Source organism: Oryctolagus cuniculus, assembly GCF_964237555.1.
Source record: "Oryctolagus cuniculus chromosome 17 unlocalized genomic scaffold, mOryCun1.1 SUPER_17_unloc_3, whole genome shotgun sequence".
Lineage (NCBI taxonomy): Eukaryota > Metazoa > Chordata > Mammalia > Lagomorpha > Leporidae > Oryctolagus > Oryctolagus cuniculus.
The window spans coordinates 969,144-996,638 of NW_027208204.1; the positions used below are offsets into that span (position 1 = coordinate 969,144).

At 51.3% G+C, this 27,495-nt stretch overlaps 1 long non-coding RNA gene across 1 annotated transcript in view; it reads left to right on the top strand.

The window, feature by feature from the left end:
- The window catches only part of LOC138847919 (uncharacterized), a 35,351-nt gene extending 20,611 nt beyond the window's left edge, over positions 1-14,740 (top strand). Inside the window, exons 2-3 of the long non-coding RNA XR_011385794.1 lie at positions 12,665-12,866; positions 13,755-14,740. This is a non-coding gene — a long non-coding RNA (uncharacterized lncRNA). The remainder of the gene's footprint in view (positions 1-12,664; positions 12,867-13,754) is intronic.
- Positions 14,741-27,495: the final 12,755 nt, after the last annotated feature.

The window sequence follows — 27,495 nt, forward strand, 5'->3', positions numbered from 1 at the left end:
CAAAACTTCACATTACATTTTGGCTTTGTGGTTTCACGTTCTGTGGAAGTAGGTGTCCTTAGTGTCAGCTCACTTGGTACTGGTATTTCTCACTTTGACATGTGATCCATGTGTGGTTGCTGGTGAGTTTGGTGTGTGTAACAGTAGTATTATAGTGATGCTTATAACAAGTGGCATGTGTTAACAGTGTCAGGAATGGTTCTACTTATTTTGCCTAGATTCCTTGCACCTGCTCGCCTCCACTCATCTCACAAATGCCCCCGAATCACGACACTCTTTGTGGCCAATTTCTCAGCTCCCCAGACCCCTCCTGCTTCTCTCACTCTCTCCTTTGCTCCTGAAGGATTTCATAAGACTGTTTCACACTCGGTGTGCCCGTCTCCCCTGCTTATAGTGCCACACCAAGAGTAGGCTGTGCCATCAGGTTTCCAGTTTCTAATCCACTTAGCCATGAAGCAGGTGCACAGGGACCACATGGAACCCATGGCCCCATAGCCGGGCCATCTGAAATTGAAGTCCATGTGCAGAAAAGCACTCTGAGTGGAAATCCCCTAATACCACAAGAATCTCACAGGTTTCTAGGTCTTTATTATGAGAATACAATTTTTTTTTACTTAAAGTCCTGATTAAGTAATAGGATCCCAGAAATTAAAACTGTGGGGGACCTTAATGAGTTCCTAACCCAGAAAAAATTCTGCTATTCCAGGGAGGCTGTGATGGCCTGAACTGTGAAGCTCCCAAGGCCAGCAATTCTTTGTGAACACTTTGCAAATTTATTAAACCTATTAAACAATTCAGTGGATGCTAAGCAATCACTTGGTGATAAATAATAATTGCTAAAATTATCAGGTGTGCCCTGGTATTAGCCAGGTACTATTCTAAAAATATTCACAAGGGTTTTTAATTTTTTAAAGATTTATTTATTTTTTTTGAAAGGGAGAGTGACAGAAAAAGAGAGAGACAGAGAGGGAGAGAGAGGGAGGGAGAGAGAATCTTTCATCCACTGAGAATCTTTCATCCCATCAAATGGCTATAACTGCCATGACTGAGCCAAGCCAAAGCCAAGAGCCAGAAACTCCATCTGGGTCTCCCACATGGTGCAGGGACCTAAGTACCGGGGTCATGATCCAGTGCTTCTGCCAGCCATTAGTGAGGAGTTGGATCAGAAGTGAAGAAGGGGCCGATGTTGTGGTATAGCTGGTAAAGCCACCACCTAGTTCATGGATATTCCATATGGGCTCCGGTTTGTGTCCCAGCTGCTCAACTTCCAATCCAGCTCTCTGCTAATGCTCCTGGGAAAAAGCAGTGGGAGATGGCCCAGGTGGTTGGGCCCTTGCCACATACCCAGATGACCTGGATGAAGCTCCTGGCTTCTGGCTTCGGCCTGGCTCATCACTGGCCATTGCAGCCATTTGGGGAGTGAACCAGTGAATGGAAAATCTCTCATCACTGTCTCTCCCTCCTGCTCTGTAACTCTGACTTTCAAATAAACAAAAATCTTTAAAGAAAATGGAGAAGCTGGGATTCAAGCCAGCACTCATGTTGGATGCCGGTGTCTTAACCGCCCATGCCCCAATGCCAGTCCCAGCACTCACGTGGCGTGATGGCTGACTTTGCCCAGGTTTTTATCAGCCCTGAGATTGCTATTGGGCATTTTCAGATGTGATTGGTGGCTACAGCCTGTGGACTCCGTGTAGCAGCTGCCCCTCTGGGACACAGGGGTCCTCGCCCAACCTGTAGAAGGCTAAAGAGCAAAGCCTCAGGCACCCTGAGGAGCAGGTGGTTCTGAGCTGAGATGGTGACCTGGAGATTCTGCCCATCAGTTCTCAGCTGAGTGTCCTGCAGGTGGAGGACCTGCCAGCCATCCAGTTGTGTGAGCCAGTTCCTTAAAAGGTTTCTTCTTTCATACACACACAGCCAGTTAGGAAGGTTCCCTCTGCCCTCACTGACTTCCAAGTGCTGTCAGCAACCCACACATCGCACGTAAGCACCACCATGCTCCAGGCAAATCTACCATAAAAATCTACCCAAGGAATTTCAGGAATTATTCATAGATTTTGATAGATGATGATGATGGTGATGATAGAAAGATACATAGATAAATGATAGATAGGGGACAGATAGATGATAGATGATGATCCTAGATAGGTAAGTATATAGATGATAGATAGATAATCATAGATAGATGACAGGTAGATAGATGATCACAGATAGATGATGGATAGATGCTCATAGATGATTAATAGATAATAGCTAGACAATAGATGATGATCATAGATGATAGATAATTATAGATGGATGACAGGTAGATAGACAATAGATGATGATGATCATAGCTAGATGACAGATGGTGATCATAGATGAGTGATGATGATGGACGCATAATCATAGATAGTAGATTTGGTCATAGATGATTAATAGATAATAGATAACAAATAGATGATGATCACAGATGATAATCATAGATGGCAATCATAGATGGTAGATAATGACAGATACATAATCATAGATACAGATGATAGATGATTGATAGAAAATAGGTGATAGATGGTGATCACAGAAGACAGATAATGACAGATGCATAATCGCAGCTAGGTGACAGACAGGCAGACTGGTATCTTCTACAGGCTCTGTTCTGTGGTGCCAGAAGTGCACTGAAGTGCACGTCTTAGTGCCTTAGTTTATGGGACAGCCCTGCAAAGGCAGCCCACTGGCCTGGGCCTGGTTCCCAGTAGGAGCCTAGTGGGGCTTGGAGCCCAAGGCCTTCAGCAGAGCTGAACTGCTGAGAGAGAGAGAGAGAGAGAGAGAGAGAGAGCTCCCAGCAAGCTCCAGAACCTCCCCCAGTTCTTCATGCCACACACCAGTCTGTCATCCAGGCCCAGGGATGAGCTGACCCCGGTCCAGCCTGCAGCCAGGAGCTGCAGGACTGTGCAAGGAGCAGCAGAGGATTCCGCTCTCAGAGGGACTTGCTCGGCCTGGCTGTGTCCAGAGGCAGTGGAACCTTCAAGAGGGGGTCTGGGGGGTGCTGGTCCCTGGGGAGGGATCAGGCAGCTCTGGTGCTGTGGACACACAGAAGCCCGAGGAGCATGCTCCACACGTGGTCATGGCCGGCAGCTCTCTCCATGGCACCTTTGCCGCCGGTGCACCCCCGGCACCCTCTCCAGGGCTGGCTTCCTCCCAGCACCACCACTTGTCACCCTGGGGCTTGCACAATGTATGAATCTCCCTGAGCCGAGCTTCAGTTCCAGGGCCGCCATATCAGATGGCACTAAGCCCATAGCCACAAGGCAGGCATGCAGACACACTCAGCGAGACCTGCGTCCTCAGCCTCCATGGCACCTTGCCATTGGCAGAGCTCGGAGTGAACTCAGGGGCATCAGAGTCCATGCTAGGCTGCGTCCTGCTAGACAGGGCCACTCCCCAGCTGCCAGAGCCACATTGGCCACCCCGAGGTTCCTGGTGTCATTGTTGTGAGCAGGGGGAGCAGCCTCACTTCAGAACCCACATCCTCCATATGCAGGGTTCACCACCTGCCAAGGTTGTCCCCAGGACAGAGGCCGAGGCCCCCAGGCTGTGGCTCCCAGCTGTCAAGGAGATGGAGGGGAGGCCGCCGCCCAGGGCCCCTGTGGTGGTGGGATGCTTGATTCACTGCAGATCAGAAAACTGCTCAGTGTTCCCAGTCTTCCAGGGGAAACAGGCTGTTTCTGAGTAGCCATGGTCCCCTTGCTACACAACATGGCGCTGACTCCTGCCACGCATGGGACCCAGAGCACCCTAGGGTCCACCTCAGTCCCGCCCCCAGCCACTGCTCCCAGCAGCCCACAGGAAAGCCATTCTGGTGGTGCACTGCACGCCCCTGCACTCATGTCATTCCCGTCACCCAGGTCCTCCCCCGTCACTCACGTTCTCCCCTGTCACTCATGTCCTCCCCATCACTCATGTCCTCCCCATCACTCAGGTGCTCCCTGTCACTCACGCCCTCCCCGTGTCACTCACATCCTCCCCTGTTACTCACATCCTCCCCCGTCATGTCCTCCCCCTGTCACTCACATCCTCCCCCTGTCACTCACATCCTCCCCCTGTCACTCACATCCTCCCCCTGTCACTCATGTCCTACCCCTGTCACTCATGTCCTACCCCTGTCACTCACATCCTCCCCCTGTCACTCAGGTACTCCCCCTGTCACTCATGTCCTCCCCATCACTCAGGTCCTCCCCATCACTCAGGTGCTCCCCTATCACTCATGTCCTCCCCCTGTCACTCACATCCTCCCCCGTCACTCACGTCCTCCACCTGTCACTCAGGTACTCCCCCTGTCACTCACATCCTCCCCCATCACTCAGGTCCTCCCCATCACTCAGGTCCTCCACCTGTCACTCATGTCCTCCCCCGTCACTGATGTCCTCCCTGTCCCACCCATTGTCCCAGGCCAGGGCCTCCCTGTGGGACCTGAGCATGGACAGTGGCCACAGTGGGCAGAACTCGGGGTGCCTGCTTGGTGCCCACTGCATCAGGGTGACAGGCGACTGGCAGGAGAGGCCCTGGCTGATGGTTTGGGAAGAAGAAGGCACAAATTACCCACTAGGAAGAGGCTGGGGATGGCTTCTCCAAGCAGACCAGACCCCATGTCACCTGGGACCTTCACCTAATGGCTAGGGAGACCAGGGATGCACTCTGTGCAGGTCAGCACACTTCCCTCCCTCCCCAGCCACCCTGGGGCTGGCTCAGCGGGCTCCCAAACAGCATGACCATGGCAGGTCTGAAGACCTCTCACCAAGGCTGACCCACAGTGGCCACCAAGGACTACACCTGGAGCACGGCCCTGGTCCAGGCTGAAGACACTGGACTTCCCCCATCATGGAGGAGACACAGTTGTCCTCGCAGGAACAAAGGTGTGAGCCTGCACAGGATGTGCCTGCCCCACTGGGGTGCTCCTGCCATCCCCAGCACACATGGACAACCGGACGCAGGGTCCTCCTGACACTGCCTCTGCATGGATGCCACATCTAGCACAGGGCTCCTGTGTGCCGGGTTCACTGGTTGCAAGAGACTTGGCCTCATGGCCCAGCAGAACAGCACACTGGGGGCCCTGAATGGATGAGCGGAGTATGCCTTACCCCCTGTGCCCCAACAACAGGCCTGGGAACGCCAGGTGGCAGCAGCAGTGAGTTCTGCCACTACTGCACCCAAAAATGTGGCAATTAAGTGTTAGCTAGACTAGTAATTGCCACGCTGCTCCCGCTTTACTGGGAATGGGGAGGGGGTGTGAGGGAGGGTGGCTGAGGAAAAGGACTCATGGTTCAGCTCAGAAAACTGACGCTCCCAACACCGAGAAATGGTGACCACCTCTGCTAATGACTCCAGCTGAGGGCTGTACACTGTGTGGGCACACAGACCCCACAGTGCACCCCCCAAGTGCATACAGTTATTATGTGTCCATCACAAACACAAATAGATACAGTGAATTCTCAAGAAAGCAGCTGCTAACTGAATTAAACACTTGGGCAAACACATTCACCCTCGAGAGTACAAGTACTTGGGATGGTAGTTTCAACCTGAGCACTGCGCATCTGGCCAGCAAGTTTAATTGTATTTTTTAAAGAGTTATTTATTTATTTGAAAGTTGCAGTTGCACAGAGAGATAAGGAGAGACAGAGGCAGAGATCTTCCATCCACTGGTTCATTCCCCAGTTGGCCTCAAAGCAGGAGCTATGCTGATGCTAAGCCAGGCACCAGTAGCTTCTTCAGGGTCTCCCACATGGTTGCAGGGGCCCAAGGACTTGGGTCATCTTCTACTGCTTTCTTAAGCCATAGCAGAGAGCTGGATCAGAAGTGGAGCAGCCGGGACTTGAACCAGTGCCCATATTGGATGCCAGCACTGCAGGCTGAGGCTTTATCCACTGCACCACAGTGGGGGTCCCTATTCATATTTTAATTTTTGTCTCTGCAGCTGCTTATGGTGCCAATTTCTGTGTTGTATGTGGTTACTTTGTATTTCTTCAGATAAAATTATCTCAATTGAATGCGTGGCCCATGGCTACTCTGACAAGCGGGAGCTGCTGCCTTCTGCAGCCCATAGGGCTACGTTCTTCACACAGCCCAGGTTCTGTTGCTGCATGCGCTGTCTTTTGTCAGCCAGAGAGGTCAGTTTTTCTTTGCATGAGGTCGACTCTTCTTGGGTTTCATTCCCCTGTGGCTTCACAATCCCAAACTTCATTCAGGAAGAGTGATCCTTGGCCACATGACCCCAGCCTTCTCCCCGATCTGGTTGCACCTGTTGCTGATGGTTAGGGGTTCACACCAATGGCATGTATTTCACGTCTGTCCTTTGCAGCTTTACCATGAACTGGAACCTGATGTGTATGGGGTATCTCCCACCTCTTGCTCATCCAGTGCCTTATGCTGATTACCTCAGCTCTGTGCTGCTTTGCACAGCTTGTGGGAAACTACCCCTCTGCTTTGCTCCTTAAACCCCAAACCAGGAAAGAATCAGAGATTCTTCCACTGTGAATTTTCTCCCATGCAAACTGCAACGTTGACTCACCAGGTGGCAGGTGCTCCTGGACTTCCAAGATGGTCTGTGGTCCCCACATGACCTAATGGACAGTTCTCCTGTCAGGGCAGGACACATCCTCACAGGGATGGGGCTGGGGGCCAGAGGCAAGCTCTGAGCCTGCAGAAGCCACACTCACCTGCCAGGCTTGAGGGCACCTGGTGGCGGGGCCAAGAGTGTGAACCTGGCGAGATCAGTCAGGAGACAGCTGCACTGGCCCAGGGGGATGCTGGCCATGTCTTAGACCATGATGGAAATCCTGGAATTCCAGAGATGTATTAAACAGGTCGCCAGTAGGATTGGTTAGGGATATGGTATGTGGTGAGAAGACAGACGTGAAGGGAGCCGACTGGTCAGGGCCTGAGAGCCTTTGGTTATGTGGAAAAGCAGGCACGAAGGGGCCAGGGACTGGAACCGACCTATGCAGAAATGGCACTGATCCCAGCAGAGCCACAGGGCAGCCTGTCCAAGCCTTCATCCCAGCTCGGCCCCCTGTGCTCAGCCCACGAAGCCTCCCAGGTGTCCTGCCTGAAACTCGAGCCCTGCTCCCAGCATGTATTTTCCGTTAGCAAGTTCCAGGGTCTGACACCAGATAACACTTAGCATCTTCCCGTGGCTTCCCCAGGCAGCAGGCAGCACTTGCTTTTTCTCTTGTGTTCTTCCCTGCACAGATGTAGTAGCTACAAAAAAAAAAAAAAAAAAACAACACTCCTTGAGTTTGTTTCTTGTGAACTCACAATGCTTCTTTTCTTGTGTTATAGCACTGGGAAGACTCTCAGATAAAGGCCGAGTCTCCTGCAGGGCTGTGTGCCAAGGATGCCAGCCTGAGCCTCCTCCCTGCAGGAGGGACCTGAGGCCCATGCTATTTTAACTGCAACACCACTGCTCTCAGATTCCAGCCACCCAGCTAGGGACGCTTTGCCAGATTCTCAGTGGCTGCTTGCAGCGCAGCATCTCTGCACTCCCGGTGGATGTGGGCACCATTCCCACTGACCACAGGGAAGGCAGGGACCAGCTGGGAGGCTTCTGCTCAGCTTTTCCTCCTAGAATTCCTTTGCAACAAAGCCTGTTTTGTGTTTCAGAAGGCCTGGGCTGCTCTCAAGGTGCAAATATGTGCTAATGAGAATCTGGCAGCTTTGGGGACAGCTACTTGTTGATGAACTGCTCTTCCTTCTGCACACTTTTCCTGACCTCATGCCAAAGTGTTCCTCCGAATGATTGCCTTCCCTGGGAGCTTCTGAACATTCTGATAAACCCTCACTCTCGTGAACTCCACCCATGGCCAGCCTCCTCCAGCTCTGTCATTCCTAATTAAAAATATGTTTATCAACTCTGGGCCAGAAGAGGCAAAGCTGGCCTCTCTGCTCTGTCATCAGATGACCATGCTGGATCCCACAGAAAGTCAGACTTCCATTCTCTCTGCAAAGACAGCTGCTTGAGGCCCAGTGGAAGCGAAACACAGCAAATGCCCAGAGGAAGGCAAAGGAAGAGGGGCGGGTGCCAGGGGGAGCAGGGGCAGAGGAAGAAAAGGAGGGTGGAAGAGGAGTGTGTGCAGGACCAGCCATGCAGTGCTGGGCTCCAGGACAGGACTGGACTCAAAAGCAATGACTGGTCAAGGGCCTTGGGTGGGTGGTGGGGGCAGCAGGGTAGGGCTCAGAGACCTGGACAATCTCCAGACCATGATGCAGGCCAAATGCTTGTGAAAGGGGTTGGGGAGAGGAAAGAGGCAAGGAAGAGAGAATCTGAGAACGCCAATGCAGGTGAGTCTGGGCCAGGCCAACAGAGGGACCTGCAGCCGAGCAGTCCTGAGGAGTGCCCTGGACAAGCTGAGTCCAGTTCACTCCAGGTGTGGTCCTGGGCTGGCTACAGCTCACTCCGGGTGTGATGTTGGGACAACTACAGCTCACTCCGAGTGTGATGTTGGGACAACTACAGCTCACTCTGGGTGTGGTCCTGGGCTGGCTATAGCTCACTCCAGGTGTGGTCCTGGGCTGGCTACAGCTCACTCTTGGTGTGGTCCCAGGTTAGCTACAGGTCAACCTGGGTGTAGTCTTGGGCTGGCTACAGCTCACTCTGGGTGTGGTCCCAGGCTGACTGCAACTCCACCAGGTGTTATCGTGTCAGGCAGTCCCCCAGGATCCCAGCCTCCTCCCTTTCCCCATGGGCAGTCACTGCAACAATGTCCACCATGCTTGGACTTGGTACAAAGGTAACCATGAGTCATTTGCTCTTCGGGGTCTGCCCTTCTCCATGCTGTAGCCCATACCAACAGTGGGTGATTTTCATGCCTGAATCAGGATCTGTGAGCCCAGGTCCCCTCCAGAGAGCAGAGTCCCTGGGATCTTGAGTCCTCTGTGTTCAGTGGCTTATCACACACCTGTACTTCCTGCGCATCAGCTTCACATGTGTGAGCCAGGGCCTCACACAACATAAATACGATGAGAATGGCTCCGAGACATCACTATCTAGGTAATGATGGCAGGAGGGAGCTTGTACATTTCAGTACATACATGATTTCTTTTCAAATATTTTCTATCTGTGGTTGAGTGGATCTGTGAATGCAAACATGCAGAGATACAGAGCCAGCGTCGGTATCCAGCATAGCAATTCATGTTCCACAACCTAGATGCTCACTCCATGTGGTGGACATCGAGGGTCTGCACCCAGAGGCCACTGCAGGTGACACCAGCATATGCTACATCTACACAGGTTCTCAGAATGCCTGATTTCACTCCTCTTGAAGTGGCTACTACCAAATCCTAGGGTAGGTGTGCATGAAAGCTTACGAGAAATGACCAAAACCCGTCTGAAACAGCGGTGTGTGTTTTCATTTCCTGCACAGCCATCAGGGAGTCTCACTGTTCCACAGCTTCTGCCAGTGTTCAGCGCTATGAATCTTGAATACAGCCATCCCTCTGGACATGAGGCTGTATTTCATCTCGGTTTTAATTTGTATTTCCGTCATGACTGAAGCGTTTAACACCTCTTGTGTGCTTGTCGGCCGCACATCTCACCTTGGGCAGCAGGTGCTATCTGTCATTTTTCTGCAGTGCCCTGACCTTCTGGAACTGAACTATGGGAAGTTCCTCTGTCTTCTCTGGAACAGCTCGTTGGTCTTGGGATGAGCGTTTCTACTGTACTGCCACACTGTATGGTATTTTCTCCCAGCCAATGCCTGCCTTCTCATTTTCTTAGCAGGATATGCTTTGAATTTTGAGGAAGCTCAAATTGTCTATTTGTTTTCTTTTATGGTTATTGCTTTTTCATCCTGTGATTAAATGTTTGCCTGCTTCAGACTTGCAATTATTTGTTTTTTCCTAAAAGCTTTATAGTTACAGATTTTACATATAAGACTATAATCTCAGTTCAATTTTGTAAAAGATGTGAAATATGCATTGATCTTTTTTTTCTAAATGGGTATGTGATTGTTAAAAAGACTTCCTTTTCTCCGTTGAGTTGTTTTGACATCTTTGTCAAAAATCAATTTACTTTATGTACATGAAGAAATCCAAACTCTCCATTATTTTTTATTGTTCTGTATACATAAGCACCTGCCAACAGCACACTATCTTGTTTATTATGACTTTGTGGAGAACATTAATATAAGTTATAGATGCCCTAGCTGTATTTTAAAGACATCCTTTCTAGGTCATTTATATGCTTATATGACTCCTGGAAACAATTTGTTACTATTAACAAAAAAATGCTTAGATTTTGAGTGAAATTGCCCTGAATCCATAGATATTTTTGGATACAAATGACGTGTTCCTATTACCAATTCTCCCTGTCTATGAACACAGTATGTCTTCCCATTTCTTCCTGAATTGCATAAGCCATATTTATTTATCTCACACTACAAAGCTGTATATAGCATCTGCTAATGTTGTCCTTAAATATTTTGCTTTTTTCTGATTAAATATTGTTTTAATATTATTTCCAATTGTTTGCTGCTGTTATGAAGAAAAATTATTGATTTTAGATTAGTTTGCTTTCTGTGGCTATGCCAAATGTGCTTAATAATCTATTAGTTATTTGTTGTTGCTTTAGATTGATTAGGAATTTTGTATGTAGATGAATGTGCTGTCTGTGGACTTGAAAAGTCTTCCCTCTTTTCTTCCAGATAGTAATGCCTTTCACATGTGTCCTAAGTCAGCGTGGTGTAACTTAGGAGTGAGGCAGTCTTTGCCTTGTTCCAGTTCGTAGAATAAAAACGTTCAGTGCTTTATCATTACGGGATGTGGCCCCAGATTTTCCAGATGTGCACCTTCCTGTTAATGTGGTCAACACACTGATTGGTTTCAAGATCTGCAGTCCTGCACTGTGGGGGAAACCCTGCTTGGTGATGCTTGTTACAGTTTTATACAACACTACCTTCTGTTTGCTGATCTCTTGCTTGCAATTTCTGAGGCATATTAGTCAACACCACTCTTTAGTAATAGGTTTGTTAGGTTTTAGTATCAGAGTTACACTGGCATCATAAAGTGATCTTGAAATAAATATTTTATTTTCCTCTAATTTTTAGAGTATGTATAGTGCTTATACCTTTTTTCTAAGATTTATTTATTTATTTGAAAGGCAGAGAGTTACAGAGTCAGAGCCAGAGAGAGAGAGAGAGAGAGGTCTTCCATCTGCTGGTTCACTCCCCAATTGGCCGCAAAGGCCGGAGCTGCACCAATCCTAAACCAGGAGCTTCTTCAGGGTCTCCCACATGGTACAGGCGCCCAAGGACTGGGCCATCTTCTGCTGCTTTCTCAGGCCATAGAAGAGAGCTGGACATGAAGTGGAGCAGCCGAGACTTAAACCTGCACACATATGGGATGCTGGCAGTACATAGGGCGCTTCACCTGCTACACCACAGCACCAGCCCTGGCGCTTCTACTTTTAGAAAGTTTTATCTATATATCTATTTATTTGAGAGGTACAGAGATAGAGAGGGAGACACAGATAGAGAGTGAGACAGAGCTCCCATCTGCTGGTCCACTCTCCAAGTGCCCTCAAGGCCTGCGGCTGGGCTGAGCCAAAGCCAGGAGCCAGGGACTCAATCTGGGTCTCCCGTGTGAGTGGCTGCATCTCACCATGGCCTCCCAGGGCCTGCATTAGCAGGAACCTGCAGTCAGGAGCCAGAGAGAGGAATGGAACCCACTTACCCCGAGATGGGACACGAGCACCTTAACCCAGGTCTTAGCTGCTAGGCCAACGCCTGTCCTGGATGTCTCTATCTGCAGTGTGAGAGCCTTCAGTGAAGCTATCTGGCCCATAGTTGTCATTATAAGATGTTATTTCACTATTAGTGAGTCGCTGTATAACAGCCATAGGACTGTTATGGTTTTCTAAGTTATTTTTTTCTCACAAAATCTGTCTATCCCATCTAAATCATAATGTATATTGCCATAAATATGTTCCCAATATTCCCTTATTATCACTGTTTTCCATTCAATGCCTGTGCACCCTGTAGTAATATCTTCTCTTTCATTTTGACATTGGTCCTCCTCCTCCCTGTGTGATCGCCTCCTTTGCTAAGGTTCCCCAACTTTGTTATCCATTCTAAATAACTTGCTTTTCACTTTCTAATTTCTTAATTGAAGGTTTTCCATTTTATCTAATTGTGATCCAATTTTCTTTTTTTTTTTTCTTATTCAGCTTTCCTTGGGATTAGTTTGCTTTTCTTTCCTGGCTTCTTAAGGTATATCATTTCTTTTTTGACTCAGGTTATTTACGAATGTGCACCATAACCACCAGCTATTTGGGGTTTTTCTTATTACTAATTTCTAATTTAATTGTGATGTCTTTATCAGCTTTGCTGGCATGCTGAAATAATTTGAAGCTTTCCTCCTGTATTATGTTCTATTGTGGCCAGGGAAGATAATTATGTATAATCAGTCTTGCCTTAGCAAAGATTCCATCCTGAGGACCGTCCCATGCATGGAGGAGAAGGTGTGTTCTCCAGCTGTGGGGTACCAGATTAGAAATGACCATTAGTTCAGGGTTGCTGAGGAGCTGTTTATAAATCTTCTGGGCCCTCAGCTGTTTGGAGTATTTGTCCTACCATGGTGATGCGAGGGTGGGGAATGTATCCATCACTCCCTTTCACTTTGCCAATTTTTGCCTTAGGTGTTTCCCTCAAAAGATGGGATGATCCTATGTATAGAAAATTGCAAAAGTACCAAAAAGCCAAAAGAGCAAATAAACAATGTGTGCATGGCCACCTGATCCAACTTCCACAGGAAAAATCATTCATACATCAACAGAAAGAGCACCCCAAAAAGGCATCCTTAAAAACAGCTCCATGCAAAACAGCAACAAAGAGAACAAAGTAAGTAAGAGAGCTTTCCTCAAAGTTCTGTAGCTGTCCACTGAAAGTTATGCAATATGAGATAAAGATTTAAACAAGTAGAAAGATGTCCTTTGTCCATGGATCAGCAGACAGAACTACCAGGGTGGCGATTCTCCAGGCCCAGTGCAAACCTAAGCCACAACCGTCGGGCTTTTCCTGACGTCCTGGAGCACTGGTGTCTACACAAATACAAGAGGGTAATTTTGAAAGAGGGGAAGATGGGAGACGCCCGCATGTTAACTTCGGCATCTGCTTTGAAGCGCAAGCCAGGAACACGGCATTGCCTCAGGAGTTGGAGACACCATGGGTGCAGAACTGGGAATCCAGGAAGGAACCTTAACACTGATGGGCAATTCACTTTCCACGACACTGATACTTAGGTGGAGAAGTGAATGGTGATGGAGCAGTAGGGTTTCTTCATGAAGAAGAGGGAGGAAGATGAGGAGGAGCAGGACCTAGAACTTCACCTCATACTGTGAGGAAATTTAACTCATGGGCACTGGTGTTGTGATACAGTGGGTTAAGCAGCCACCTGTGACACTAGCAACCTATCAGCTTGCTGGTTCAAGTCTCAGCTGCTCCACTTCTGATCCAGCTCCCTGCTGATGCACCTGGGAAAGCATTGGACAATGACCCAAGTGCCTGGGCCCCTGCACCCACCTGGGAGACCTGGATGGAGCTCCAGGCTCCCAGCTTCGGCCTGGCCCAGCCCTGGCCATTGCAGCTATTTAGAGAGTGAAGCACCAGATGGAAGATCTCTCTCTGTCTCCCTCTCTCTCTCGATCTCTCACTCTGTACCTCTGCCTTTCACATAAATAAAAGTAAATCTTTAAAAAATGTCTGATCATTGTCACTTTAACATTACAGAGGAAAGCGTGGGGGCCTTTGACGACTGTTCGTGGTACTGAGCTTTTTCCACTACAACACAGGAAGCATAATCTATAAAAAAGACACCATAAATGGGACTACATCAAAATCTGAAACTTTTGCTCTCTAAAAGAACCCATCAAGGAAATGAACAGACACACCACAGACCAAATCGTGTCTGGAAATGGAGAACTTGCATCCAGGCTACGTGAAGGACCTGGGGCAGGTCCTGTGGTGCTGAGAGTTGGCCACCATGTGAGATGCCCACCCCCCATCCTGAGTCCTGTCTCTTCTTCCTGCTAACGCACACCCCAAATGCAGTGCATACAGCTCAGTTACGAGGGTCACTCACTCTCATCCTGCCTTCCAAATAAAATAAACAAGTATATTTTCCCAAAAGACACTATATAACCAAAAACTAAGAAGACAAACCATCTAGTGGTAAGGCAGAGGGCTCCCCAGTGAAGACGCGGACATGGTGTCAGCACGTGAGAAGATGTCCGTTATCATCAGGGTTTGTAAAAACACAGAAACCCAAATGAGGTACCCACCACACCCACTAAAACAGCGCAGTCACACTGACCACAGCAGGTGCTGAGGAGGAGGGGGCTGGAACCCTCAGGATACAACTGGAGTGACCACCTTGGACATAATTCTGTCAATTTCTGGAAAAGTGAAGCCTACGCTTATCATAAGCCCAGCCATTCTGCACTCTGGGCGGAGTTCACCCAGGAGGGATGAAAACACATTACACAGAGGTGAGAGTGGGTGTGCGAGTGTCAGCAGCCGCCGGGTGAGCTGGACATTGCTCCTGGAAGCTGAGTTCTGCTCCCCCCCACTGCTCTGAGTGCTTCCCTGGGACCACTTCTAAAATCTAGACCACACATACTCCTGGAGGATGGGATGGAAAGAGTTTATCTTGTGAGACACAAACTTGTGAGATCCATACTTAGGGGCATCAGGGAAAATAGTGTGGAAAAAAATGAGTGCACAAAATAAGCAAACCTTCATTGGATTTTTCGTGCACTTTTTTTTTTTTTGACAGGCAGAGTGGACAGTGAGAGAGACAGAGAAAGGTCTTCCTTTTCCGTTGGTTCACCCCCAATGGCCACTGCAGCTGGCGCACCGTGCCAATCCAAAGCCAGGAGCCAGGTGCCTCTCCTGGTCTACCATGCGGGTGCAGGGCCCAAGGACTTGGGCCACCCTCCACTGCACTCCTGGGCCATAGCAGAGAGCTGGACTGGAAGAGGAGCAACCAGGACAGAATCCGGTGCCCCAACCAGGACTAGAACCTGGTGTGCCAGCACCACAGGCAGAGGATTAGCCTATTGAGCTGCAGCACTGGCCTTTCGTGCACTTTTGAAAGCAGACTTCTGTACACCCTGAGCTACTGTCTGCTTCTGTGCCTCTGACTCCACAGCCCACCCCATCCTTGTGAGGGTTAACTCAGGCTCCACTTCCTTCCTCAGCTTGCGGGTTGCAGTCACTGCTCTCAGGCCACAGTGGCCATCTGCTGAGGGACATGGCATTAATGTCCCTCATCAGAGTCCACAAATGCACAGGGGAGCCCACTGCACTGGAGCAGCTTGGAGACTGCAGAGCCACAGCCGAGCATCCACCTGCCGCCATGGCCATTGCACCTGCCGGGTTTGTGAAGCTCACCTGGAGGTGCGAGACCCACACTTCCGGGAGTGCTGGGGTAAAGCAGCACCGGGACATTGCTGCCCCCATCCCATGCACACCCAGGAGGCCCCAGGGCCCACCCCAGGCAGCCTGAGGCCAGGCTGGAGCCACCTAAGTAGACTGGAGGCCCAGGAAGTGTTCCCAGCAGGGAACCCCAGAACCAGGCACAGGAGGGGAGTAGGAGTCGGGTTACACCTGATGGGCACAGGAGGACCTCATAGAGTATCCAGCACCCAGCATGGGTGTCCAGGGTGAGGGGGCAGGAGGGGTGATGGGGTGAGGATCAGGGAGTGAGGTGAAGAGCCAGTGGGTGAGGGGTGGGGGGCAGGGTGTGGGGGGCAAGGGGGCTGGTAGGAGTGAGGAGAGGAGGGGTGGGGAGGGTGGCCAGGGGCGAGGGGATGGGGGAGGGGTTGGGGAGGGAATGGGGGGAGAAGGGTGGAGGGAAGAGGGAGTGGGGAGGGCCAGGGGAGTGAGGGGGCCAGGGCCAGAGGCTCCTCTGGAATGGACAGGGTGTTCTCCCAGCACAGTCTGCATGCAGGTGCTAGGAACCCAGCTGTTTTTTGCAACCCGTGAGGTGAGAGTGAAAGCCAAGAGCAAGCCTTTGGAAACGTTTATGGAAAATCGACAGAGTCCTTCTGTGTCTGTGGAAATTAATAACAAAAACACTTGGGTTTCTTTTCTTTTTTTTTTTTTTTTTGAGCTTCTTGCTGTAATTTTCAAAATACCATCGGTGATGGACAGAAAAACACCAGCCTTCTGCCTCGGATGGTGGAGAGGCACCCATAAGCTGTGTGTGATAGGGGTGGAGCCTAAGGGACAGGAACCAGGCCAGGCAAGGCCACATGAATGGACTGGCCAGCGTGTCTGAGCTGCCTGTCCCACATGACAGGAAGCGCTCCTGGGTTTCTGGCAGGTGGATGTGGTTCGATTTTTCTGGGTGATAGTCCCAGGGCTTTGAGGGAGAAGGCCTGGAAGGAGGGAGGCCAGGCTGGCCTTGGGGATGCATCTGTGACATTGTCCAAGAGACCAGGGGCTGGCTCTGGGCAGCTCTGCAATGACACAGCCTGGCATCCGGGTCCCTTGAGAGCAAGGGCCTTCAGCTCTGCTCTGGACCACAAGTGGGGCCCTGGAGAGTCTCCTAGGGGCAGGGGGTGAAGACTTGTGAGGGGGCCTTGTGCAGATGGCACACCTGCCCTGCACTGGGTGAGGAGTGAGAAAGGAGGTCCCCTTAGTGTTGCATGTGGAAGAGACCCTTCTCTGCAGTCACCTGGGTCCCCACTCACTGGGACCCTGCAAAACCAGGACCACACATGCAGGGCAGAGACACAAAGGCCCCTCCCCTGTGCTGGCACTGAGCTGGGGCTCCCTGGTTCAGTGGGGAGCAGGCCTGCCAAGCAGAAGTGGGCTGGGCACAGCGAGGGTGCCCACTACTGGAGCAGGCTCAGAACTCTGCCTCCCAAATATCAAATTGCTGAAATTAGGAGTTCTGTTCATCAAAAGACACCAAATAAGGCCACAGGCAAGGCACAGAGTGGGAGATGTTTGCAGCATCATAACCGGAGACACAGCTCATGTCAAAGGGTGCTTTTAAAAAAATCATACAGAGCAATCAAAAGACAAAAATCCCTCCCACAACCCCTCCCCAAAGTAAAATGTAGGCAAAAGCCAGGAATAGATGCAGGAAGAATATCCAAACAGCCGACACACATATTTCAAATGCTCTGGCCCAGGCCATCGGAGAATTAAACATGAAGTCAGCACATCTTGTGTTGCCAGCACAGCCAGTCCTGGGGCAGCCACTCACAGAGAAAATAGTTCACTTGGTTCATAGCTGAAGAGGTGCCAAGTTCAAGCTCAGTGAACCTGCTGGGTCAGCCCCTGTGGAGAGAAGGCACCAGTGAAAGGTCACAGTGGGCAGCAGGTCAGAGGGGCCGGCACCCCACACACCCTCCCGAGGGTCCTCAGGGACCTAAGGACCTCTCAACACTGCACTGGGGACAAAACTCCCAGCACATGAACTTGAGAGAGGAGAACCACATCCGTGCCACATCCTGCCTACCAGAGTGAAAACCAGTACATAGGGGCCAGCACTGTGGTATAGCAGGAAAAGCCTTTGCAGCCTACTGCAGGCTACTGCAGGCGGCAGCTTTACCCGTTATGCCACAGCATGGACCCCTATATTCTCTTCACTTTTGAAGTGCACTTTTGAATTTGCTGATTGACTTTTACACTGTTTGAAATAATAATTCATTACAAATAGTCTATCAAAAAAATGAAAAAGGCTTAACCTCAGAACAATCTATGATGTAATCGCCATTCAAGGCACCAAACTAAAGAAAACAAGACCTTGACAAGGTCAGCGGAAGCAAGACCTCGGTCTTGGAAATCCAGCATACGTTGAAGAACTCAAGGCAAGACCTACAGGGCGTGCCGTCCTGACCTACGCTTAGCCCTGTGCTGTGGCTGCCAGCGGACACCATGTTGGGGTTCACTGGGGAGTGATTTACTCATCACCAGCTCTGCTGCCCAGTTCTGTCCAACAAGGGTCAGGAGAAGAGCAAGAGGTGGGAGAAAGACTCCAGAGGGGCCAGAGCATTCTCTCCTGCAGAGGACACAGGTGCCCACTCGGGCGACAGCAGAATCTGCAGGCTGCCAGAGTCAACCAGAATTGTGTGTAAGCTCCTGCTGCTTTTCCCAGGCACATTAGCAGGGAGTTGGATCTGAAGTGGAGCAGCTGGGACTCGAACCTGCACCCATAGAGGATGCTGGTGCCAAAGTCTGTGACTTTAGCCATTGTGCAAACACAATGCTGGCCCTAAGATGATAGAATTTAAAACAGAGTGAGGTGGGCTCCCCAACACTTCACAGAGAGGAGCCGGGGTCCACACAGGGAAGATACACACAACTTTGTGAACCATGGAAGCCCAGGTGAAGCAGGAATTAGATTTCTCCCTGCACTGCCCATGTGATGGGCAGAGTGTGCCAGGCTTGGTGAGGATGAGGCCCTGCTGATGGGGACACAGCCTGCCTTGCCTGCCCTGTGTCTGGTGGTGTGGCTCTCCCCCTGCTTGGCATGGGCAGGGTTCTTGGAGAGCCAGTGGCCATGTCTGGAGGAGCAGGACCGGTGGGATGGGCAGAAGCCTGCAGTGCAGTGATGACCACGGGTTCCTGCCAAAACACCGATGCAGCCATCAGACATTGTCACGTGAAGACCTGGGAGCAGCTGAGGCCCATGGCAGGGTAACTTGTGTGGAAATTCAGGACACACGCATGATTTTGGAAAGCACAGTCTTCAGAACTACACAAGTAATGGGCAGATAGAAACAGAGGAGAAGGGGCGGCCCTGTCTGCTGGGAAGGGAGCGGTGGGAGTTAGGCTTCTGGATCCCAAAGGCAGGGGCATGGTGGCCATGGTGCACCAAGGAGTGAGGGCCATGCCGGGGGGCCCTTTACACACCATGGGCCAGGACCATGGCTGCCAGACGCTGATGCGTGGGCAAAGCCACGCTTTCAGAGCCACCTGGGTGTGGCACCCTCCGATGCCTCTGGGTAAATGTGTGACCCTGAGGCTGTGTGGCCTCGATTTTCTCCAGCACCTAAACAAAAGGACAGCAAACCTGCCTCTGGTCTTTTTTTTCCCCAAAAAAATGAAGCCCAGATGAAAATGCAAACCCAGGAAAAAGAGGAGGCTGGTTGTTCTTCAGCCGTGGAGACATGTAACAACCCAGACTGATGCTAAGTCTGCGATCAACAACATGGGCGACCACACTTCCATAGAGCAGCCTTCATGGCTACGGTCACCCAGCCCCAGCAACGTACCCCCAGCCCGCCAATCATAAACCTGATTCTCGATAGGCAGTTTGCTCCAGGGGACAGCAGCCCACAAGCCCTGCCCCTTGCTGCTCTGCAGGAACCTGGTGCAGCTTCAAGGTTGCAGCCTTTTGTCTGGGTGACCCTTCCAGTGTTGACAAGGATCCTCAGGGCCACCTTACAGAGACAGTGTGAGGATATTCTTCAAGAGGTCACTGGCCAGGCAGGAGAAGCCAGCTGGCCTCACCCGGAGTGCACGGGAAAGCAGCAGCATCCCTGAGCAGGTTTCAGTGATGCAGTCAACAGCTGATGCATGCGTGTGTGCCTGGCCATGGGGCTTTGCACACTCACAGAAGTGATGAAGGCACTGCCTCAAGGCAGGCACTCTAGCAAGCTCAGCCCCAGTGTTAGCACTGAGACAACACCAAGGTTTCTGTAACCAAAAGTAAATGTTGAAAGGAATTGTGATGATTCTTGTGTTATCAAGAGCTCATATCAAAAAGTAAAAATGGGATAAACGCTAGTGGGACACACGGGACATGAGTGTTACCTGCAGTTCACAGGCAGGTTCAGAACTCACCGGACACCGCGTTCTGGACACAGGACAGCACTGCCCAACCAACCGTGTGCTCCAGAAAGACTTATGTTAAAGATACGGATGTGTGGGGCCTGCGCTGTGGTACAGTGGGTAAAGCCTCTGCCTGCAGCAGTGGCATCGCATATGGACGCCGGTTCGAGTCCTGGCTGCTCCACTTCTTTTTTTTATTTGATTTATTTATTTTTTTGACAGGCAGAGTGGACAGTGAGAGAGAGAGACAGAGAGAAATGTTTTCATTTTGCCGTTGGTTCACCCTCCAATGGCCGCCGCGGCCAGCGTGCTGTGGCCGGCGCATCATGCTGATTCAAAGCCAGGAGCTAGGTGCTTCTCCTGGTCTCCCATGCAGGTGCAGGTCCTCCACTGCACTCCTGGGCCATAGCAGAGAGCTGGCCTGGAAGAGGGGCAACTGGGACAGAATCCGGCGCCCCGACCGGGAATAGAACCCGGTGTGCCAGTGCCGCAGGCAGAGGATTAGCTTATTGAGCTGCAGTGCCAGCCACTGGCTGCTCCACTTCTGATCCAGCTCTCTGCTATGGCCTGGGAAAGCAGTAGAAAATGGCCCAAGTCCTTGGGTCTCTGCACCCATGTGGGAGACCTGGAAGAAGCTCCTGGCTCCTGGCTTCAGATTGGCTCAGCTCTTGCAGTTACAGCCAACTGGGGAGTAAACCAGCGGATAGAAGACTCTCTCCCTCTCTCTCTCCCTCTCCTCTCTCTGTGTAACTCTTTCAAATAAATAAATAAATATTTTTAAAAGTTGGATGCTGGGAACAACTCCAGTGCTCACCATCCCTGACACAACTCAGTCTGCCAAGGTGGCTTCTCACAGAGACAGCCCACCACAGCTGTGTGTGGTGACACAGAGGAATCCCCAGGAATAGGGCTACCCCCTGGGGGCTCTGCATGCTTGCAGTGAGCCAGCCTTCTCCCCTTCAGGCTGCTTCACATCAAAGATGACTCCGTTGCTCCATGACGTGCAGGTGGCTGGCTGTGGCAGTGCCCTTCCAAGGTGGACAGTGGGAGGAGGCCTGTGTCAGGGGCCTGAGCAGGCTGCCGTCCATGGAGTCCCTTCACAGAGTTTGGAGAGCCTTCTCTGCCACTTGTGCCTGTGTTCATCCCAGGCCCTGTGGTGTTCCTTTGGCGCAGGGAGTTGGAGCCATGCTGGGAAGAGTTAAGCTTTGCTGCAAGGTCATGAATGACGCCTCCACACTGAGGCAACCAGGGCTGCTATGTCCTGTTGTCATGGAGACCGGTCATCCCCAGGCCAGGGTGGACATCCCCAGGTCAGTGTCCCTTGTGCTGCCATATAGCACGGGCTGCAGCCTGGAGACACTGTTACTGACTGGCACATCTGCTTTTTCACATTCTTTTTTTATTTTACTTTGTTTGAAAATCAGACTTAGAGAGAGATTGATCTTTCTTCTGCTGGTTCACTCCACAAATGGCTGCCATGGCCAGGGCTGGGCCAGGCCAAAGCCAGGAGGCAGGAGTTTCTTCCAGGTGTCCCACGTGGGTTCAGGGACCCAAGCACTTGTGCCATCTTCTACTGCTTTCCCAGGTCATCAACATGGAGCTGGATTGGAAGTGGAGCAGCCAGGATTGAACCAGTGTCCATTGGGATGCCGGCACTGCAGGTGGTGACTTAACCCACTGCACCACAGCACCAACAACCACAGAGTTCATGGGAAGTGGAATTAAAAGCTGCTCAATTTGGTAGAAAAACATTTTGAAATCTGTGCACAGATTTTCATCATATACATTTTTCCACAAGCATTTTGAATATCCCTTGGGTATTCTAAGACGCTGTTGTCAGAAGGACACTGCACCCAGATGAGCACTGACTGCACGGTTCTCCTCACCTAAATCCGGGGGACTATGGTGACACAAGGAATTCGAACGGAGGGCTGTGGCCACAGGAGCAAGAGATGGCCAGCTGACCAGGAGGGCTCACTGGTGTTAGTAGATATTTCCTCCCTGCCTCCCTCCCTCCCTTCTTTCTTTTCCTAGATTATAAATTGTGCTCTTCCATATTCGTATTCATTTAAGAAAACAGTTTCTCTGAGGAAGCGTAGGAAAATGTTGCTAATTCCCAAAGCCCCTTGAGAGGCAGAGAATTAAAGATGCACCACACTTGTCAGCCTAAATTATTAGATTTGCAAGGGCTATTTAAATGCTTGCCAGGTCTGTTTGCCAGTCACACAGCTGAAGTACAAGAAAAGAAAATCAAATGTACCACATTCATTAATTCCACTTAAAACCTTAAGGAGATGTAATTATCTTGGTTTATAAATAGGATCAAACATTAATCAAAGTTCAATCTAAAGGAATGAATGTGTGTTTTAATGCGTGGTTTTGATAAAAGTAATAACTTTCAGATCATAAGTGACTCTGGGGTCATCTTCTCAGGGGATGGGAGTGGCTTTCCAGGATGGGGGACATCACAGGGACTGCAGAGCGGCCAGAGGAACATGGGCACTGGGCGCCCTCCTGGAGCTCCTGCTGCCCTCTTGTTGTCGGCGTCCTGCTGTGATATTTCTCAGCTGCCACACCTGGCCACAGCCACCCCATTGTGCAGGCTGCTCCCACTGCGCCCAGCCACAGCCACCCCATGGCACAGGCTGCTCCCACCACACCCAACCACAGCTACTCCATGGCACAGTCTGCTCCCACAGTGCCCAGCCACAGCTGCCGCATAGCACAGGCTGTTCCCACTGTGCCACCAAGCTCCCATAGGACATCTTTGTCACAGAGACCTTCAAACCAACTCCAGTTCAGAACCATCCTGCTGTCCAAGAAGAGGAAAGAGAGTCACTGAGCCAGGACCCCAACTCCTGGGCCCCAGGGGTCATGCCCTGCAGCCCCTCTGGGGCCCACGTATGAATGTGGCCTCATGTAGATTCAGTGGTGCTAGGGAAGCCAGCAGGTCCCCAGCTTATGTAGACAGTGTCCAGGACCTGTGCAGAAACCCGGGTGTTCCCCAGGCCCTCGCTCTCCAGAGATCTCCTGTGTTCACACTGGGCATTTCCCTCATGCCCAGCCAAGGCTGCACAGTCAAATTCTCACAAAATACTCCTGAGGGGCAGCATCACCTTTGACCTTTATGTCCATGCTGGGCCCTGGGAACTCAGCTCTGAGGACTTTGGATGGCGCCATGCTCCTTTCTGTTCTGCAAAGAACCCTCTGCATCCAGGATGCGTGGGCCCTGCCCTGTCACCGTGGCTGCCAGGAAGGCATCGGTGTCCCTGGGAGCAGAAATCACAGTGTCCATGTTGCTGATGGCTGGAGAAGGAGCCCTCATCCCCACAGTCCTTCTGGGAGCTGCCAGCCTGATGATGGCTGAGGCCAGGGATGATTTCCCCTGGTCCACCCACCCCAGGGCCCCCACATCCTCCTGCTCAGGGTGACTGAGGTGCCCTCTCATCCCAGGAGGTCCACAGTGCCCTGCATCAGATCACTTCCTCCCAGGCCAGGAGCAGGTTTTGCTGGGTCCCAGGGAGGGTGGGTTGCAATACAGCTGAGAGAGAAATGGGAGAACAGGCAGCAGGGGCCCAAGGGTCCTTGGCTGGCCCATTGCAGGTGGCAGCAAAGGTCTCCTCTGCCTGCCGAGTCCTCTGGTCCTAAGTCTGATCCTTGTGGATGTTGGCTTGGCTGCAGCACAAGAGGGAGCAAGTGTGAGCCGGGCCTCACCTCTGCTCCCCAGGTCTCCACTAACTTCCCCAGGAAGTGGCCAAGGCCAGCTGTGCTCAGGGGCCCAGCACAGTGCCTACAGCCTCAGGCCCCAGCCCAGTGGGATCATTCCTCTTCCAAGGAGCCAGATGCTTCTTCTAGGGGGAGCCCTGAGCACTACGACCCTCTGTCCAAGAAAGTGTGGAGGGAGCAGTGGCTGGGAATCAACACCGCATGGACAGAGGGGGAGGCCCCTTCCAGCTGGGCTTGGCCACTGAGCTGGGACATGCCGACTGCTTCTCCCATGTTGTTTCAAAGGGTCCACACAAAACTGCACACACATTGTCCACGTACCCTTTCACAAGTGAGAATATGGAGATGAAAGTCCAAGAGGTGTGGTGGTCTCTCCAAAGTCCCACTGTGGACACAGCCTGGACTGGGATGAAGCAGCTCTTGTGCTGGGGTCAACACCCTGCCCTGCTCCTGACTCCAGCTGCCTGCTAATGCAGACCCCAGGAGGCAGCTGGTGGCTCCAGTGACTGCGTCTCTGCCATCCAGGATCAGAGGAGACACCATGAAATATGGGTATTAGCTACATGCAGACAGGGTGGAGCTATCTGAAAATTCCCAGGTGGCTTCATGCAGGGAGAGGCAACACCCTTACCTCAAAAAAGAAACAAACAGCTGAGGGTGGGGAACATGAGCTCTTTCCCCTCCTCTTCCTCCCTGTGGACCATGGCTGCAGGTGCTATGCAAGGGCTCCCATATCCCCTCCTACACCTCTCCTCCCTTTGGGAATCCTCTGGCCACTTGGAATAGGTATTTCTCTGTGTGGGGCAACTCACACTCATGTGTGTGTGTTCACTCTCTCACCATTTGCATAAATTCCATTATCACTTTGTGCACTTTATACGTGTTTGCACTCACAAGTCTTGTCTTTGGCTGAGGTAAGAGCCAGAAGAAAGATTTACACACCCAAGCCCACATCAGTGTGACTCCAGAGCCTGCCTATATTCAGTTTTTATTTATTTTCATTTTATTTGAAAGGGGGAGAATCTTCCATCTGTTGTTCCAAAGCCCTCAAGAGCCAGGACTGAGCCAGGCCAAAGCCAGGAGCCTGGAACTCCATGTGGGTGTCCCACACAAATGGCAGCGCCCTGAGTCCTTGAGCCTTCACTGCTGCCTCCTAAGGTGCACATCAGCAGGAAGCCACAATCGGAAGCAGAGCTGAAACCAGACCCCCACATGAGGGTCCCTAAGGCAGATGCAAGCTCTCCCCAGGACCAAGCCTCCCACATTTGCTCAAGGTGCCCCTGCCCCACTGTTGTGTTAGCTGAGTAGCCATGTATCCAAAGGAATTCACCAATCGGCCTTGGAAGGTTCTCAAGTAATGAGAATCACCTCACCAGGTATTGCTTCCAGGGAATTCTGGCCTAGGACGGGAGGCAGCTACAGCCTGCGTGTAGCCCCTAGACTGGCTAAATCCCACACAGCCATCATGAAAACTCCTGGAAGAGTACAGCATCGCCAACCAATCAAAAGAAGGTCATGAGCACCACTGACCAATCAGGTCTGTGCACATGAGCTGAACACCCACCTCTCAGCCAACAACTTCAACTCTTAACCCATTGGCCTGTCCAGCTCTCCGATCTGTATTTTGCAGATTATTTTTTAAATATTTATTTATTTGAAAGGCAGAGTTACAGAGAGAGAGAGAGAGAGAGAGAGATAGAGAGAGGTCTTCCATCTGCTGGTTCACTCCCCAAATGGTTGCAATTACTAGAGCTGAGCTGATCAAAGCCAGGAGCCAGGAGCTTCTCCCAGGTCTCCCATGAGGCTTCAGGGGCCCAAGGACTTTCCCAGGTGCATTAGCAGGGCACTGGATTGGAAGTGGAGCAGCCAGGACTTGAACCAGTGCCCACATGGGGTGCCAGCACTGCAGGCGGTAGCTTTACCCACTCCACCACAGTTCCGGCCCCTCCTCCTTCCTTCTACCCCCAGATGTCAGTGATCAATTTTCTGTGCGTGAGACGAGTGGACCCAGGCTTGGGAATCTGCAGAACCTCCTCAAACCAGTTAGGGAGCTGCCCAGTAACACAGCCAAGACTAGGACTCAAGCATTGCGACAAGGAGACAGAAGTCTCAAGTGGCATCTTAACGACTGCACCAAACACCCACCCCAAGAGCTTGCCTAACCAAAACTTGTAAATCAGGCAAAACGGTGGCTTCCAACACCATGCTAGGGTGCTAAGTGGCCACACGCACAAGAGGTTCAGCCTCACCTGGGCTCTCGCTGAAGCAGCACCGCAGGAATCTCTTCTGGGACTTGCTCTTTGCTGCCAATTAGGACCACGTTAAGGGTCCTACCTGTCACCTAAAGGGTTCTGCCCAGCAGAGGCACAGATGGCTTCTGCCTGGCAGAGAAGACAGCCTTGAGCTCACGCCGGTGGTCCGGTTTGGTCTTTCAGCTAGCCGTCTGGTTTAAGCTTGCCTGTACTGGCTCACCAAACAGCATCTGTGCTTCAGATTCTCCCCTGGATCCATTTCACAACACTGCCTGCTCCCTGTTCAAGGAGGCAAATCTAGCTCTGATGTTTGTTCACTCTGTCTGAAAGGCATGGTTGCAGCTTTAAGAATGACACGTTGATTGCCTCTCATCCCAGCCACGCTCCTTCCCCGAGCAGCCTTTGGAAAGATGTTCCACCTCCCAGATCTGGTTCAAGGACACTTCCTCTTTCATTTCCTCCTTATTTTAAAATATTTTATTTATTTATTTGAGAGGTAGAGCCACAGAGAGTATGAGGAAGAGATGGAGAGAGAGGTCTTCCATCAAACTAGTTCACTCCCCCAGTGGCCACAACGGCCGGAGCTGCGCTGATCTGAAGCCAGGAGCCAGGAGCTTCTTCCAGGTCTCCCACATGGGTACAGGGGCCCAAGCACTTGGGCCATCCTCCACTGCCCTTCCAGGCCACAGCAGAGAGCCGGATTGGAAGAGGGGCAGCCAGGACCAGAACCGGCACCCATATGGAATGCTGGTGCTGAAGGCAGAGGCTCAACCTACTGTGCCACAGCACCAGCCCCATCATTTCCTCTTTCATGGTCCACAGTCCAGCCTGCATCCCTTGATGTGGGGTCTGTCTCCCACATGGGGCTCTGCCCACTCCTCACCTTCTCCAGCAAACAATGGCTTCCAATTTTACAACTTTCTCTCATGCTCCCTCTGGGGTCTTTGCAACCCTCCATCCTGACCTACATTCAACCCCAGGGATGCTGCACCCATCTTGGTCTGTTTGGTTCCTTGAATAGAAGGGTGGATTGCGACCAGAGGCTCAGTCTCTGTCAGTGCTGAACCAACAGGAAGGCAAGGCTTGAGGGGAAATGGAAGAGAAATTTCAGTCTAGTGATAGCTGATGCTGACCAAGGAGCATCGGGGTTTCAAAGGCGATTACAAGGAAGCGAATCAGAAAGAAGCGGTGTGGAGGACAGTTCAGCTGCAGGTTGGCCTCTGGCCTGAGAATAAGGGGCTGGCTGCAGAAACAGCAGTCATCTGGTCCAGTTACATGTTCAGCCTGTGTCCAGCAATGCTACATTCTTCAGGGGATTTTTATGCTGGCCAAGTGGACTCCTCTGTGCTGGGCCTGGAATTCCCCTAAACAAAATCCACCAAGACAACACTGGTCATCAGAGTGCTGTCATCACTGGAGCAGCCAATTGGCTCCTGAGTGTGGTGCATGGAACCTTGGAGGGCTGTGCCACTCCTTCAGCTCAGTGAGTTCAGCTCAGGTAGGGAGGCCAGCACATGGACCCCAGCCACTGTGCAAAGGAACTCAGGCTGGGGAAAGGTGGCTGGACCATGACTGACCAGAAGCACCTGCTCAGCCCTGTTTGCTGTGGCTCAGCCTGCAAGTCCCTGGTGAACCCCAACCAGACCTTGTCCTGCCCTGGGCCTCGGTCTCCCAATCTGTACATCGAGGGAGTGGACCGAGGG